This window comes from Squalius cephalus (genome assembly GCF_949319135.1).
Source record: "Squalius cephalus genome assembly, chromosome: 1".
In the NCBI taxonomy this organism is placed as follows: Eukaryota; Metazoa; Chordata; class Actinopteri; order Cypriniformes; family Leuciscidae; genus Squalius; species Squalius cephalus.
Genome location: NC_137122.1, coordinates 6166288 through 6185081, shown reverse-complemented (window position 1 = coordinate 6185081; position 18794 = coordinate 6166288).

Here is an 18794-nt window from a genome sequence, read left to right as displayed (position 1 = left end):
TTCAGGAGTATAATCTTGACATTCGTCATATGAAGGGCTCTGAAAATGTGATTGCCGATGCGCTGTCTAGGGCCGGTGGTACTGAAATTTAAGTGTTATACATGTTTTTTTTTTTTGTTTTTTTTTCAAGTCGAAGGAGAAAAGAGAAAAAAAAACTTAGTGGTGGGGGTGTTACGTCCATAGGGACATAAGTTATTCTGTCATATGATTTAATTAACAATTGTGTTTACTGTGTGTGTAGACTGGTCTCTTTTTACTCCTCCTGCTCTCTCTGCTTGGCAGGCTAATGAGTGTCACCTGATTCCTGTTTTGAGCCTGTTAGCTGGAGTATAAAGGAACCGGCAGAGCTGCAGTCCAGTGAGGGAGGCTGAGGTGTTCCATCCTTGCAACTGCCATCTTCCAGTCCCAGTGTTGTAGTTTAAGCTCTGGTTTAAACTCTTGCCTAAGTGTTTGTTGATTGCTTCACCTATAGTGTTAATGTGAAGTTATTGAGATCTATCTCCGTGTTTGTTGATTGCTTCACCTATAGTGTTAACGTGAAGTTATTGAGAGTAGCAGAGTGTTTCAGTTTTATTTAGTTATTTATTAATTTTTGTAACTGCTTAAGTGGATGTGGAATATCTTTTTTTTTGTAGGGAGGTGGATGTCATTTATTTTAGAAATTACCCTTTTTCTCCTGTGTTTAAGTTAGAGAGGAAGTCAGGGAAGTATCTCTGTATTTTCTTTTTCTTTTCTTTTGATAGGTAAGTTATTTCATAAAATCTTAGCCAGAGGAATTTTTTTTGTTTGTTGTTTTGACCTTTCCCCTCCTGAAGCCTTAAGTATCTTCTCCACATTCTGTTAAATAAAATACCTCTGTTTGTTTGCTTTAACTGGTGTTACTGAGCTTTCTTGTGTATCAGCCCTGGGACTTGGAGACGGCAGTTCTCTCAGTCTCTCCCCACCGTTTATTTGTTACACCCCTTTCACCCCTAGACCTTTTTTTTTTTTAAAGGGGTACGTAACACTGGCAAGAAGTATTTGAGGGCGGGGTTTGGGGGGTTAGTGCGTGAACACATGAAGGGGGTGTGGAGGAGAGAGAAGCATGAAGAGGGAAGTTTGAATTATGGCCAACACACGACCAAAGAGACGACATTCTGATGAACAAATTGCAAAGAAGAGAGACAAGGATAAGGGACAAGGATAAAGAACGAGCAAAGTACCGAATTTACATCGGAAAAGCCTTCGAAAAGGTGGCGAGAACTCCGCCGGCAGAAGGGATTCCAATCCGACATTCAGTTGCTCTGTTTTTGCAGAACAGGTAAATCCATTTTACTTTCTAAACTGACGTTCATGTTCGCCAAACCAACACAAGGATGTAGTTAGCTAGAACTATGCAGTCAGCGTTAACTTTGGTGAATACAACATGTATGTTTCTAGCAGCTAGCGATCAATCTCTATTATAAATGATCAAGCAAATTCACAGTAGGGCGACCATATGTGTGTATGATTGTTTTCACCCACTGTTTGTTATGAATTTGAATGTTCATTTATAGGCTATTGACAACTTTGACTAAATTTGTTTACGACGCCGCCGTTGTTTATGCTCACTGGGAAACGCAAAGCTAACGTTATCTTGCTATTATTGCGTCCTTGTATGGGAGCTACAGTTATAACCTCAGGTGGCGCAACGATTTTAAGAAAATGTTTCTCTTTTTCTGCATTCTGTTCTGCAAAAGCATTTATCTAACTTGGTGACGTTACACATTGAATGAAGTATCATTCAATGTGTTGTAATGTGTATCATTCAAACTTTGTTTGTAGTGACTACTTTGACTTTCCTTTATGCCGGAAGGGAGGGGAGGAGGGAGGAGACGGGATGAGGATGAGGAGGAGGGAGGGTCTAGCTAGCCTCCGTTTTGTTTGACAACAATTCGAACGTCAACAAGAAGTCACGACTCCCGGCATCGCTTAGAGCACCTTTAACTAAATCACAGCCTTTGTGATTTCACAATAGCACTATGCTATATTATGATTGTAAATGGTTTTAATATATCACGTAGCCTTAGAAAAAGGTGTAATAATGCAGTACATGGATTCTTCCATGTATCTCACTTCCGGTACTTTGGCAGTTACTCGACACAGGTAAATTGCAATCGAGGATTTTTTCAAATATAATACATCCTTTAATCGAGGAATCGTGACAACCCTAGTCTGCTATCAGACCAGCTCTTCTCTTCCATGGAGATGAAAAATCCATCTAAAGCACATACATTTTAGAAACACGCACACCTTTTAAAACAGCAAGGATAAAGACAATTAGGAAAAATAAACTCCTGACACTGAAATGGATTTGTATTAACCTTGTTTAAAAGCTTACTTTTCTAGTTGATCACTTAAAGATGCGACACTGTGATCTATATCCAGTGTTAGTTCAGTGTAATTGCCACGTGCTGAGCAACAAAATCTCTTCTGTGTAAGTTAGTCACAGTCAAATCACTCCATCTCCACCAGTGTTGCCAGATTGGAAATGTCCAAGTATTGTACCAGAAGCTCAAAATGATCGAATTTGGAAGAAAATTATCGTACACAAGTCAAACGTACAGAATACAGCTATTTATTGACCAACCACTTTTTGACACGACATGAAAATGATTAATGACCTAGTGAGTCTCGGGCTTGTTTGTCTTCTGTTGATTATCATCATACTGCGGTATTTTTTCATGATCACAGCAGAGAGAGACGAGATGAAGAGTTACAGGAACACAGCTGAAGAGTTTGATCAAACTAAATACTGCATATGTGGTTTCTCCACTGCATGGATCTTCATGTGTTGCTTCAGGTCACTTTTAATAGAGAAACTCTTCCCACACTGATCACACGTGTGCGGCTTCTCTCCAGTGTGGATCCTCTCATGTCTTTTCAGATTTGATGAGTGACTGAATCTCTCGTCACAGTGTGAACAAGTGTGTGGCTTCTCTCCAGTGTGGATCATCTCATGTGTTTTCAGAGATGATGGCTGACTGAATCTCTTGTCACAGTGTGAACACTTGTAAGGTTTTTCTCCAGTGTGAATTCTCTGGTGCCGTTTTAAATCTCTCCCTGTAGCAAAAGTCTTCTCACACTCAAAGCACATGTACTCTCTTACATGTGTATGTGCTTTCTCATGTCTATGTAAAGTTGGCAGCCATGAAAAACCCTTTCCACACACAGAACACGAATGCGGCTTCTCCTTCATATGAACTGTCAGGTGTCTCTTCAGGTGTAATGCCCAAATAAATTTTTTGCCACACTGATCACATGAGAACGGCTTCTCTCCGGTGTGGATCCTCGTGTGAAACTCAAGACTTTGTTTGTATGGGAAACTTTTCCCACATTGATCACATGAGAACGGCTTCTCTCCAGTGTGGATCCTCATGTGAATCTCAAGACTTCCTTTGGTTGTGAAACTGTTTCCACACTGAGTGCAGGTGAAAGATTTCTTGGCTCTTCTTTTCTTTAAAAATGTCTGTTTAGTCTTTGAGCGACTCAAATGTTTTTCTCCAGGTTTGACATGATGTTCCTCCTCCACTTCACTCAGTTCTTCACTCTCCTCCTTCACTTCACTCAGTTCTTCACTCTCCTCCTCCACTTCACTCAGTTCTTCACTCTCCTCCTCCACTTCACTCAGTTCTTCTCTCTCCTCCTTCACTTCCATCGGGTCTGAAATCAAAGAAAAAAATATTAATTTCATTTTCAGTACATCAAAATAATTTAAAGAGAGGAATATAAAGTGAAAGGACATGAAAGTGAGCCCTGATGTAATAGTAGAAAGTAGACAACTGTTATAAAATATTACGATAATTTGATGCCTTTTTATAAATTGATTATATGTCCTTGAAACTTTCCATGAATGAGGGAAATTCATCTTCCAATTATTATCTTTAAAGCATTATAGGCACGAATCCCTTGTTTCTTTAGCTATTAAATATATTTGATAAATGACACAATTATCTAACATGATATTAACATTAAAATATGCAATATGTGTCATATTTTGACACCAACTTTGAGATATTTATTTTACTAAACCGTTTGAATTAATAATGGCCGTTCACACTAGACTTTTCCTTGCACTGACTTCCATTCATGCGCATGTGAAAGTGGGACACCAGAAACACAAGCTCAAGTGAATTACCCTGTGAGAAATAACACAAGCGTTTAGCATTCAAGTGGAGTGGATTGTTCATTTTTAAATTTTTTAATTATTATAATTTGTTATATGTTAAATTTATGTTTGTAAAAAAAACTGTTGCAGAATGTGACGTCATTTCACGACCGTTGCAGAGTCTGTAGAAACTTCACAAGCTCAAAGTGTAGAGTGGCCATAACTTTAACTGGCTTTAAATTAACTATATTTATTATCTTTATCTGTGTCCTACATGTTTCACTCAACCCTGTTACTCCTGACATGATTTTCCTCCTTTTAAAACAGAGCATTTCTTAAAACTGTGACACACAGGAAGTGACATCATCTGGGCTCTTTCTACTGCATGATGGGAAGACAAGAAAATAATCTCAATCCATTGTCTCAGTTTTTACACAAACTGTAGCATTGACTGAGTTCATCAACCCTGTTACCAAAGTTAATGTAAGAAGAATCTCTATAACTATGAATAACTTGTATGATATTTGACAAATACAATGTTATCAGTAACTTGGTGTTTACTGACTATTCCTAAAAATATATATTTTAAACTATGTTGAAAATGACTAAACTTCTGGTAATGTTGTTGCAAATTGGGAACCAGATATAAAATAAATGTAAAATAAAACAGTTAAAATAGTATTTTGCTTGATCTGATTTTCACTATCAGTATAAAATGTCTCAAACCTCCCTTTACTGACCATTTGTTGAAGAAAACCCAGAACATTCTGTACCGTTTCATAGTTGAACTGTTTATCTGTTTATCTGAGTGATGAAGTGCTTGAATGTTTCTAACATGAATGTTCTTCAGCATCATGAATGAATGAAGAATAAACACCAACCTCTTTGTTCTTCAGGATCTTCAGTGTGTTTCATTCTGCAGGGTTCTGGATCACTCATGTTCTCACTGTCCTCTTTAATAAACTCAGTCTTTGCAGATTTCAGCTCTTCCTGATGCTCTGATGCTCGTCTTCACTTGTAGCTGATGGGAATTTACAGCATTTATTGGAGAATTACTGTTGGCGGAGCTTCACTGATGATGTATTCCAGTGTGGGAGGAGCTTCACTGATGATGTATTCCAGCATGGGAGGAGCAAAAATATCAATTACCGAGTTTTTTTGTAATAATAAATGACACTTCTAAGCATTTATGTCTGTCTATCTATTCATCGTACAGTAATTGATGCCAGTTCATTAATTCTTTTTAATTATTTTTATTGCTAATCCTAACATTATTCTGCTTCTTCATTAAAATACAGGTATCTAGAAATAAAGAAAAGAATATCAATAATTAAAATTTTTCCTAATATAAATAAATGTTAAGAAAAACAGTTAAAATCATAAACACAGAAATAAAGGTGCATATAGTAGCCAACAAATCCCCTCAGTCTGCTGACACCAATGAAATGAGCTTTAAGTGTCAATTTACAGGAGATCTGAAGACATCAGCATAATAAATGAGGTGAAAACAGGAACTATTGTCATGAAATAAAGAGTGTTTTCAGCAGATCTGTTAATATTGATGAGCCTCAGACTATCAACACTCATTCAACAAGCCATTCAGGACCATCAGCAGATCATCTCACTTTATTCTGAGTGTTTGCTGTTAGAAACACATTATTTGAGTCAGGATACATGACAAAAGCCTGTAAAACTACTCTACTGAAAGAAAATATTGTAATTTCTCACAATATGACATGGATAAAACATCAATAACACAAAAACAATCACTAGTGACACTCATCTTCATCAACCACTACAGAGAAATAACTACAGCAGCATAATATGTCCACATTAAGTTTGATCTCATGATATACATAAAATCCTATAAAGTAGTTAGATCATTAAAAAAAATAGCATTATATCATATGCTAGGAAACTGAAAATTATCATAAAACTTTTAAACGCTATTCATATTTATTAGTATTGCTTTAATGTTTCACATGGCTCATCTTAGGCTCAATGTAAAGCATTTAGCAGTCTCTGTTCCAGTATGACACTTGAGATTGATTCACATTAATTCCTTCACAGATCTTAAACTTTGACTTTTGACTTGACTAGACAATCACACAAACGAACACAACATCGCTCAGGTCTGAATGAACTCAACATATTCTCCTCATGCTCGCTGCTGCTGCACTAAATGTTTATTTCAGAAGGAAGACGCCAGAAAAGACGCACAAGTATCGCTGTGATCGATGAAAACAATACATAAATGAGCCTGTCGCTTAATCAAAAAGTGTGTGTGATGGTTGTGTAAATATGAGAAAAACCGTGAACTGCTCTCCTCACCTCAGAAGACTCGACACTGAAATTCATTTACATTTAGTCATTTAGCAGACGCCTTTATCCAAAGCGACATTGTTCAGAGTAGCATAAGCCAGACACCAGAGGATTAAATGAAAAGTAATTTATTTGCATGTTTTTATGAGGTTAAGTGCTCACGGAAGAGACGAGTTTCCAGCTGTGTTTTGAATGTTGTCTGGGATTCTGCGTTCCGGATGAGGGTGAGGAGATCATTCCACCAGCTTGGAAGCGTGAATGAGAATGTTCTGGAGAGGGATTCACTTTCATCTCCTCTAGATTATCATTCACCTCTACAGATGTTTCTGAAACACTTGGATCTGCAGTTTCGGTAGTTGTCACAGCGTCAACAGACAGAGAAGGTACAGGAGTCACATAAGATTTCAATAAATTAACATGACAAACCTTTAATTTCTTTCGACGATCTGGTGTATTTAATAAACAGTTGTTATTCGGAAAACACTTCGCAATTGTATAAGGTCCAGCAAACGTAGCCTGGAAAGGACTAGTCAAAACAGGTAACAACGCCAGCACTTGATCACCTGCTTGAAAGTGTCTGAACTTGACTTTGCGATCAAACAACCTCTGCATCTTTCCCTGAGACTTGGCTAACTTTCGTAGAGCAATAGCTCTAGCTTCGTAGAGTCGATAACGGAAACTGATTACTTAGTCTAAAACATTCTCAGGAGGGTCAAAAGTCGTCCACTCATCTGCCAGGACAGCAATAGGGCCCCTAACAGTGTGTCCAAACACTAACTCACTAGGGCTAAAACCTATGCTCTCCTGTACAACCTCACGAATAGCTAGCGACATCCAAGGAAGTCCTTCCTCCCAGTCACAGTCAAGCCCGACACAATAAGACCTCAAAACTGATGGAATCTTGCCAGACCTTTCCTCTTCCAGACTTTGAGGGTGATAAGCACTTGAGATATTATGTTTAACTTTAAGTTGTCGCATGACCTTAGAGAAGTTTCGGCACATTCGAGCCCTGGTCTCAGACTCGATGGTTTTTGGAATGCCAATAATATACATTAAACTTGTTAAAGCCTTTAAAATAGCTTTAGAAGTAATTGATCTCAGAGGATAAGCTGCAGGGTAACGTGTAGTCTGACACACTACAGTGAGTAAATAAGCATGTCCAACCTTAGATCGTGGTAAAGGACCAACGCAATCAATAGTCAAGTGTGCAAAATGAGTGGTAACTGCAGCAATAGGCTGTAAAGGAGCCAATGGAACTTTTTGATTTGGCTTTCTGGTCATTTGACAAGTATAGCAGGACCGTATATTGTTAATCACATCTCGCTTACATCTAGGCCAATACAATTTCCTTAGAACTCTCTCATAGGTCTTTCGTACCCCCATATGACCAGCCATGCCCTGGTGTGAAAGCTGTAGGAGGTCTTGACGGAAATTAAGAAGAACCACGATTTGGATCCTAGGATCGAGTGAAAAGTCAGAGCTCATAGGTTGTTGTCTATGAAGCAATCCATCTTGAAGAAAATAGAAGGGAGATAAAGCCTTGTCTCCTACTTCAGAGATAAAGAGAACAATTCTTGAAGAATCATCCGCCTGCTGTGCTTTGATAAGGTCATCTCGAGTCACACTATAAAGCAGAGAAAAAGAACAAGACGTGTTAATAATAATAATAATAATAATAATACATTTTATTTAAAAGCGCCTTATCAGGACACCCAAGGACACTGTACAAAGCAGATAAAAACATTAAAACAGTAAACAATAAAATTGGCAAGACAACATTGAGATGATATGGGTCAGGTGGAATATGACTGTCTGAACAAAAAAGTTTTGAGTTTGGATTTGAAGAGGTGAAATGAGTCGATGGTACGAAGGTCTGGAGGGAGGGAATTCCAGAGATGGGGAGCAGAGCGACTAAACGCCCTGCTCCCCATTGTGACAAGACGGGCAGGGGGGACAGAAAGCTGGCAGGTATGGGAGGATCGGAGTGAACGGGTCGGGATGTTTAAATGGAGGAGATCTGAGATGTATGGAGGAGCCATATTCTGAACTGCTTTGAAAGTAATGAGAAGTATTTTAAAGATGATCCTCTGTTTGATGGGAAGCCAGTGAAGTTGTTGCAAGATGGGAGTGATATGATGAGAGATGGGGATCCGAGTAATCAGGCGTGCAGCAGAGTTCTGTAGGAGCTGCAGCTTCTGGAGCGACTTATTAGGGAGACCAAACAGTTGCAGTAATCTATCCGAGATGTGACAAGGCTGTGAACGAGGATGGCGGTGGTTTGGGGAGTGAGAGAGGGACGGAGACGGGAGATGTTACGCAGGTGGAAATAGGCGGACAGAGTGATGCTATTACAGTTTTTTACAATCGCTATGACAGATTTTTCAATACATTTAACAAGTTTCCTAAACTCTTAACGCACCAACACACCTAAAACACACAATTGGCAAAACGGTTAATTTCATGCTCAAAATCACACATTATAAACTAAACTGCAAAACTAATTTTCAAAATACAATAATACACTAACACAATACACCATGTCTACCAAAACATTAACACATGTTCTCTTACACCAGGAAGATTTAGTCAATCATAGCACAATGTCATAAAAAACACTAACATCAGATGGAATTACAGAAACTGCATTATTTTATATGTGTCAGGTCTGCCCTTATACAACAGACATATTATTCTATAGATATATTATACTATATCTATTATATCTATAGATATTGTATTGATCATAGATTGTGTTTTGCACTGCAGTTTCTTTTGAAGTCTCTCTACATTTTTGTTTTGTTTGTAATGTAAATGCATTTTGTTGTTGTTTTTTTGCAGCAGAAATTCAATACAACAAAATAAATTACCCTTCTTAGAGTAGCTTTATGGAATGTATGGTTTATGAAAAAAAATGACAGAGACAGAATTACTGCTGTAACGGCTTTATTTGCAACAGGACATTTCTGCAAGATAACAAAAATATGCAATATAGCTGCCATTTACAGTATTACTGTATGTGAAAATACAAAATATACAAACAGAAAAAGCCATCTTCTAATCTGCGTGGTCTTCTACATTTGTCCACATGTTCTCATCCACATCACACCTGATATCTTCCCTGGCAAGGCATCTTGGGAAGAATCTTTTACAGTAACATGCCTTATCCACCCCTGGCAGTGTTCAGCTGTAATGTCTTGTATGCAGCATCTTTTGCATACAGGAGGGACATTTGGTCCTGTGGACTATGGTCAAAAACCTTTCATCTCCAGGCTGAGGAAACTCCTCAATGGTGTTGAGGAAAGGGAAGTAAGGGGCAAGGAAAATGGACATCATCCTCTGATGGGCGTCAAACCAGGCTGTGACTGCACGGGAATGGTGAAATGCCACATTGTCCCATATTTGCATAACTTCAATCAGCTGTTTCTCACTAGCAATGGAATAATGTGAAAATACAAAATATACGAACAGAAAAAGCACCAGAAGAATAAAAAAAGAAATAAAAAAATAGTCATCTTCTAATTATTTGCATAATTCAATCAGCTGTTTCTCAGTAAGAATAGAATAAAATACAGGGGATATATTTGTGTTTCAATTCACAATATAAACAGCTGTTCACCTTGACTTTAGCCTGTAAGGTTAGGTTTAGAACGTGGTGTTATCTGTTCTGACATACAGTGTTAAAGCATTGGTAAATTTGGCAGTAAAAATCCATTGTTTTGGTCTTGTTTGAGCTTGTGTGTAAAAGAAGTTCAAGCATTTTAAATTTGTGCTAACTGTATGCATTTTGTGTTAAAGCAACAAGAAATGTGTTATTAGTATAGCTTACACAGATGGATGTAGTGCTAACTGTGTTAAGAGTTTTGGAAAATTGTTAAATGTATTGAAAAATCTGTCATAGCAATCGTAAAAAACTGTAATGTGAGAGTGGAAAGATAATGTGCTGTCGAGGACGACACCCAGACTCTTAATCTGAGGGGAGGGAAGGACAATTGAGTAATCAATGGCAATGGAAACTTTATTGGCTTTGGAGAGAGTATGAGGTGTGCCCACCAAGAGGACTTCAGTTTTTTAACTTTTAAGTTTGAGAAAATTGGATGAGAACCAAGAGTGGATTTCTTGGAGACAGAGGGTGAGAGAAGTTGGTGGGAGTAAAGAGGATGGTTTAGTAGAGAGGTAGAGCTGGGTGTTGTCCACGTAGCAATGCAATTCAATGTTATGTTTACGGAGGATGTGACCAAGAGGGAGAATGTAGATGATAAAAAGGAGAGGCCCCAATACAGAGCCTTGGGGCACTCCAGCGGAGACGGGGAAGGTAACGTATTTCTGGGATTTGAGTTGTATGAACTGTGTGCAATCAGAAATGTATGAAGTAAACCAGGCTATGGGAATGTGGGTGATACCAATGGATGATAGTCGACTAAGGAGGGTAGGATGGGAAATGGTATCAAAAGCTGCGGTGAGGTCCAGAAGAATGAGAATTGAAAGTAACCCAGAATCAGAAGCCATGAGAAAGTCATCTGAAATTGAGGAGTGCGGTTTCAGTGCTATGAAGGGGACAGAAGCCAGATTGAAACTGCTCGTAGATGCTGTTGGACATGAGGTAATTATGAAGTTAAGAAACGACTGTTTTTTCAGTCGAAGAGCAACAGGATTTAACCAGGAGAGCAACAGGATTTAACCAGGGTGGAGGGAAGTGGGTCGAGCTGGCATGTGTAAGGTTTAGATTTATGAATAATATCCGAAATGGCTTGAACGGAGGGAAGGTCGAAACTGGAAAAAGTAGTAGTTGGGGATGGATAAGGGGTGTTGAAGTTGCCTCCAGAAGCTGCAGCTCCAGATGAAGTCAGGTGTTTATGGATGTCAGTGATTTTGGAAACAAAGAAGGACATAAGTTTATTGCAGAAGTCCTGGGATTGCATATGGTAGGGAAGAGAGTCAGAAGGTTTTGTAATGGAGGTGAGAAGGAAAAACAGGGTTTTAGAATTGTGATGATTAGAGTGAATTAAATGAGAGTAGTAGGCAGATTTAGCTGAGGAGAGGGAGTGCTTATACAAATTGACATTGTCCTTGTACATATTGTTGTGAATGGTGAGTCCAGTTCTATTGGCAAAGTGTTCCAGCTGACAGCCCTGAGATTTCATAAGGCGTAGGGCGGGAGTGAACCAGGGTGCTGAGCGGGTGAAGGAGACTGATCTGAATCTCATAGGAGCATGGGTGTCCAGGAGAGTGTGAAGATTTTTGTTGTAGTAAGAAACTAATTCATCAGGTGAACAGCCGGCAGATACACTTGGAAAATTATTGATATCAGATGTAAAGGTGACAGTGTTAATGTCCTTGATATTCCGGAAGGAGATGGTGCGAGGGAGGGTCATTTTAGATAGCGGGAGGGTGATGTTAAAAGTAATGAGCATGTGGTCGGAAAAGGCAACAGAGTGAGTTTTACAGGCAGAGGGGATGACACCAGAACAACAGACTAAATCCAGTATGGATAACTCGGTAAAGGAGAACTCTGCAACTCTAGCGAACTCTAGTCACTTCTTCGCTGATTTTCCCTTTTGTTGTCGCATGTTTTCCCCACGAGCTCCCCCTATTGCTGTGTGTGGGGGGGGGTATATTTCACAAAACGGTCGTAAAAAACTAACTTGAAGAGTCAAGGAGGGACGATTTGACATGTTTCCACATCTGATTGAAACTTTGGAAGCCTCTTCTCATGTGAACATATCAAGTGTTATAACCCAGCACTTGTCTCAGTTGTCTCAAAAGTTTGCTGACTACTTCCCAGAGGACCCTCAACATGGAAACCTTTGGATTTGGACCCATTCTCTGTAGATACTGCTTCAGAAGACATGGCTCTGTCCACTGTGTTGGAAAATGAATGAATCAAACTATCAGCTGACAGTAGCCTAAAACTTTGCTTCATTTTGGTTACTGGCTGCAAGTGAATATCCCTCTCTGTCAAAGCGGGGAATCACATTTCTATTACCTTTCACCACCACATACTTATGTGAGTCAGGGTTCTCCACTGTGACTATCACAAATCAAAAGCAAGGAGCAAACTGAAAGCTACTTTGGATGCTACTCTCCGTGTCAGTCTCTCACCCATTTCACCAAGACTTGATGTTATTATCTTTAAGAAGCATCTTCTTGTTATCTTCTGTTAGACTTCCTCATTTTTGGATGTGTGGGAAGGGGTATGAGTAACTAGTCCAGTTTTTCTCCAGTTGAATTGTAAAAAAAAAAAAAAAATCACGTTTGTTTAATATGTAAAATTGTTTTGAACAGTCATACTTACAGTATGTAAATTGGGGTTAATGAACTTTGTTGAACATTTCTGCTAATGCATATAGAGAATGTTCCCCTCTTGTGTGTCTGACCTGTTGTTACAGGTATGTTAGCCTGGATGTGGGGATGTATTATTAATAAGGGCTAATTTGTTAAAAGAGTGTTCCCCTTGTGTGCCTGACACAGTCATTGGTCTGACCTGCCCTGTTAATGCTACAGGAATGAATGGTTACTGAGTAAAACTGCCAAGTCTTTTTTATATAAGGACCGTTTTCATCTATATACTTTTTGAATTTTCTTTTATTCTGTGTTCATTTTATTGGGAAAGGTGGTCCTCATAATGTTTTTAAACAGTCATTGGTGTGCCATGAGTTGCAAAAGGTTGAGAAAACCTGTGCTATAGGGAAGGCACTAATGACTACTTTTGTATCGATTAATCTATTGACTGCACAACGTGCCCTCAAAATCACAGCAGGCGTGCGACTGGTTGGTGGTATCAGGGGGGCCATTTGTCCCAATCACGCCCCTCCAGGTGTCAGTGTCGCTGCCCACGTGGGCGTTGAAGTCCCCCAGTAGAACGACGGAGTCCCCAGTCGGAGCACTTTCCAGCACCCCTCCCAGAGACCCCAAGAAGGCCAGGTACTCTGCAGTGCCGTTCAGACCCATCCCCGACCCGAAGGCGTGGGGAAGCGACCCTCTCGTTCACCGGGATGAACTCTATAAGCAACCCACACCATCCCGCCGCCTCTCACCATTTATTGACCAACAACTTTTTGACACAACATGAAAATGACTTTTTTTGCCAAAATATCAACATCGGCTTGGAAAAAAACTGACCTAAGCGTAGGGCTGGGCGATATATCGCATGACATTGTTAGGTGCATCTCGCCAGTAAAGCCGGTTCCTTGATTAGTAGTAAATCGCCATCACCTGCTTTCAGATGGAGCGGCATTTACAACACAGAGCCGTAGTTAACTGACAAGCTGAGCCATATCGCATTAATTATCGCAGGCGATACTAAGCGGAAGGAACTCTTTACTTTTTTATTTACTTTTTTCTTCTTCTTGCAAAACATACAGAGATGACATGTTAATGATACACAACTTTGTATACAATATACAAAAAGAACATTAACTTGTGCTCATGAGAGAGTCATTCTCCACGATGATTGGCCGAGAAGACATAACGTGAGATGAGATGAAAGACATAAGTATCTCCACGTTCAGGTTCTTCTCACGGTAGACATAGAATCCACAGCTAGATCAATGAGTATAGAAGCCCTATGATTACAACCACCATCATTTGAAGAGTCACATAATACTGAAATTATCATACACTATGGGATTTTTTTTATTATTATTGATCATAAATCGAACAGAGGTCAAATATATTGTACAAATACAATAATTATCGTACGTCTGGCAACACTGATCTCCACTTATAACTGGTGTGTGGTGATGGTTTTAATAACAGTGAGTCTCGGGCTTGTTTGTCTTCTGTTGATTATCATCATACTGCGGTATTTCATGATCACAGCAGAGAGAGACGAGATGAAGAGTTACAGGAACACAGCTGGAGAGTTTGATCAAACTAAATACTGCATATGTGGTTTCTCCACTGCATGGATCTTCATGTGTCGCTTCAGGTGACTTTTAATAGTGAAACTCTTCCCACACTGATCACACGTGTGTGGCTTCTCTCCATTGTGGATCCTCTCATGTGATCTCAGATTTGATGACTGACTAAATCTCTTGTCACAGTGTGAACATTTGTAATGTTTTTCTCCAGTGTGAATCCTCTCATGTGTTTTCAGAGATGAAGACTGACTGAATCTCTTGTCACAGTGTGAACACTTGTAAGGTTTTTCTCCAGTGTGGATCCTCTCATGTTTTTTCAGAGATGAAGACTGACTGAATCTCTTGTCACAGTGTGAACACTTGTGCGGCTTCTCTCCAGTGTGGATCCTCTCATGTCTTTTCAGATGTGCTGACAGACTGAATCTCTTGTCACAGTGTGAACACTTGTAAGGTTTTTCTCCAGTGTGAATTCTCTGGTGCCGTTTTAAATCTCTCCCTGAAGTAAAAGTCTTCTCACACTCAAAGCACATGTACTCTCTTACACCAGTGTGTATTTTCTCATGTTTATGTAAATACAGCAGCAGTGAAAAACTCTTTCCACACACAGAACATGAATGTGGCTTCTCCTCCATATGAACTGTCAGGTGTGTCTTCAGGTGTGATGCCCTAAGAAATGTTTTGCCACACTGATCACATGTGAATGGTTTCTCTCCGGTGTGGATCCTCATGTGAAGCTCAAGACTTTGTTTGTATGGGAAACTCTTTCCACATTGATCACATGTGAACGGCTTCTCTCCTGTGTGGATCCTCATGTGAATCTCAAGACCTTGTTTAGTTGCGAGACTCTTCCCACACTGAGTGCAGGTCAAAGATTTATTGGCTCTTCTTTTCTTTAAAAATGTCTGTTTAGTCTTTGAGCGACTCAAAGGTTTTCCTCCAGGTTTGACATGATGTTCCTCCTTCACTTCACTCAGTTCTTCACTCTCCTCCTTCACTTCACTCAGTTCTTCACTCTCCTCCTCCACTTCACTCAGTTCTTCACTCTCCTCGCTCTCTTCTATCAGGTCTGAAATGAAAGAAAAAAGTTTGATTGCATTTTCTAAGGATGCACTGAATGTTCGGCTGCCGAAATTATTTGGCTGAAAATATCAACAACGGCACTTTCGGTGTTCGGCCGAATAAGTGAAAAGACAGAATAAATTTTACCGAACAATGACCCTTTTGATGACGCGATCAAATGGCAACCAGCATAGAGTGAATTATGAATCCAGCAAACATGTCGACAGTGTGGAAGCATTTTAGAGTCTCAGAGAAAGATGCAAATATGGCCGTTTGCAGACACTGTTCTGCTGAACTGTCGAAGGGTGCATCTGCAAAAACTTAGGCTACAGCACTATTTAGTGAAAATATCATAAAATCCTGTAGCGTTTCGCTACTAAAAAGTAAACAGACAGATTATTCCTCCTTCTAAGGCTTTATTCAGGAACTGCAGGGTTACTGTTATGGCCGTAACCCATGAAGGGAGAGCTATAACGTGCTGTCTCTGCTGTTAAACTCACTCTGTCTTTCCGCTCCCAGCTCTCCACTCGCTCTAGTTACTTGACCCCACTAAAACCCTGCACCTTAAAGAACCAGGGACTAACAGATAGAACCACTTATGATTTGATTAACATTGTCGAACAACATAACACTAACTAACTATCGTCTTCCATTTATACTGACATTACAATACTCTTAGATCGATTACAAAATTACACCGGTATTCAAGGACAGGCATCACGGTGGTTTAGATCGGATCTATCAGGTCATTATCATTTTGTGTACTTAAATGAGGAAAAATCAAAGCAAAAATCAAAAGCAAAGATAATGTCAGTAAATTATGGAGTGCCTCAAGGCTTGATTTGATTTGATTTATTTAATTATATCAAGAATGCCTTAAACATAAAACACAAGGCATTAAATACAATAGAGGATAAAAACACAATAAAGTCCAGGACTTATTTCCATTGTGGTCCTCAACACATAACATCAGGACAAGAGACTTGTGATAATCAATGACATAACATACTGTACAAACATTTTTCTTAAATAAGCAAAAATATAAGCGGTAACTGGCCCCTGGTTCTATTCCGCTACCCTCTCTAATAACCAGTCCTTGATCCTCTTTTTAAAAGAGTTCATGCTTGAAATCACTTTAATTTGCCGATCCAACTTGTTCCACTGAACTGCCCCTATATAGGCAAATGTTTCTTTCCCTAACACTGTCTTGAATGCATAAGGACAGAGGTCTGATATACTGCCACGAGCAGAGGTGTCAAGTAACGAAGTACAAATACTTCGTTACCTTACTTAAGTAGAAATTTGGGGTATCTATACTTTACTGGAGTAATTATTTTTTACTTTTTTACTTTTTACTTCTACTCCTTACATTTTGACTCAATTATCTGTACTTTCAACTCCTTACATTTTAAAAATAGCCTCTTTACTCCTATTTAATTTCGGCTTGTTTTCATTCCGGCTTGTCGTCGTAAAAAAAAAAAAAAAAAAATTGGCCAATTACACAAACGGTTTAGATCTGAGTCCCGCCTCCTGAATACACATCGCTAAACTGATTGGTGGTGTGGTGTCTTTCTAACTTGTGAGAGGCTGTAGGCACATTTGGTTGTGCACAGCGGCAAAAGTCCTCCGAAGGAAACCTAGATGCAGTAAACGAGGGAGAAATTGGGCCAAAGCGCGAGGGAGAAATCGGGGCAAATCGCGTCAAATATGAGAGAGAGAGAGAGAGAGAGAGAGAGAGAGAGAGAGATTTTTTTCTTTACTTTTATACTTTAAGTAGTTTTGAAACAAGTACTCTTATACTTTTACTTGAGTAAAAAGCTTGAGTTGATACTTGAACTTCTACAGAAGTCTTTTTAAACCCTAGTATCTATACTTCTACCCGAGTACTGAATGTGAATACTTTTGACACCTCTGGCCACGAGTGTAAATAGTGTGTGTGTCCTTCACCTTAGTAATAAGACACAACAAATAATTTGGGACATAACCATACAATATTTTATGGGTCATGGTCAGTCTTGACATAATAAAACGCGACTCAACAGGAAGCCAGTTAAGCTCAACAAATTGTGACCTACCTATATGAGACCTATGGCCCATGTTTAGAATTACTCTTATTAATTTATTTTGTGCTGTTTGCAGCCTCCTTTTAAGTCGTTTTGTTAGGCCTTCAAACCAGGAAGTGCGTGCATATTCAAACTGGTTTAAAATTAAGGCGTTAACTAAAATGATCATTGTTGACCTATCTAAAAATGTAGAATTTCTGGCTAAAAACTTTGTAAGCCCAGTGACTTTACTCAGAACCTTATTGGCCATCTTCCTGCCATCTAAGTTGTTTTCTATGATGCAACCCAGGTATTTTAATGATGTTTTTGTACTGACCACAACATTTAAAATAATCCTAAATTCCGAGCATCTATTCAATTTGTATTTTGAGCCAAACAGAATGGCCTCTGTCTTTTCAAAATGTAGAGACAGCATATTGTCAATCAGCCAGTTGTTTTCAGAAGATAGCTCAGAGCTCAGGTTACCCTTGTAATAGAAATTTTTATTCCAGCCAGCATAATACAATACATGGTGTGGAAATATTTACTCTAGCCAGCTTATACCATACATGGTGTTAAATAAACTGCAAGTTGGAAATCATCTTCTTCCTCATAGCTGAAGACGAGTTAACAAGGACATTTGCAGAACGAACAGTTTGTTCTTTCTAAAACGGATAAGCTCACTTGCACTAAGAGCAAAGGTGTTGATTTGGAAAATATATATTTAATTGTTTTAATGACATCTGTGTGTAAGTGTGTGCGTATAACCATGGGGTGTTAGAATAAGTGTGATGAGTTTTGTGTATATAAGCTGGGCAAAAAGGAGAAGTCAGTGCGCTTCTCATATCAGACTCTGACTGATGTGTGAACGGCCTTTCTTGCAAGAAATAAAGATTTTTATAACTTTTGAAATTTCCAGCTGTCTTCCAATTATTGTTTAAAGTCTAGAAAGAATTTCCACAACACTCTCTAGAGTGGATTGTTGTTTATGAGACATTAAAAGTGCAGAGTCATCCACGTACAGAAATAGTTCACATGAACAGGAGTCTGCCATATCATTTATATATGTTAAAAATAAGGACGGTCCGAGAATACTTCCTTGTGGAACTCCACATTCAACTATACAAGGGTCTGACAGTACTGCCCCTAAGACCACTAATTGTTCCGTCCCTGATACGTAAGATCTAAACATCATCTACAGGTGGCGCTGTCTGTCTGCCCCTAAGGCCTCAAGTTTGGCAAACAGTCTGTCATGGTTCACCGTATCAAATGCCTTTTGAAGATCCAATAAAACCATTCCGCAGAGATTTCCATTATCTATTTCCCTATGTATTATGTCAGATAAATAGAGTAGGCATGATTCGGTAGAATGTGACTTCCTGAATC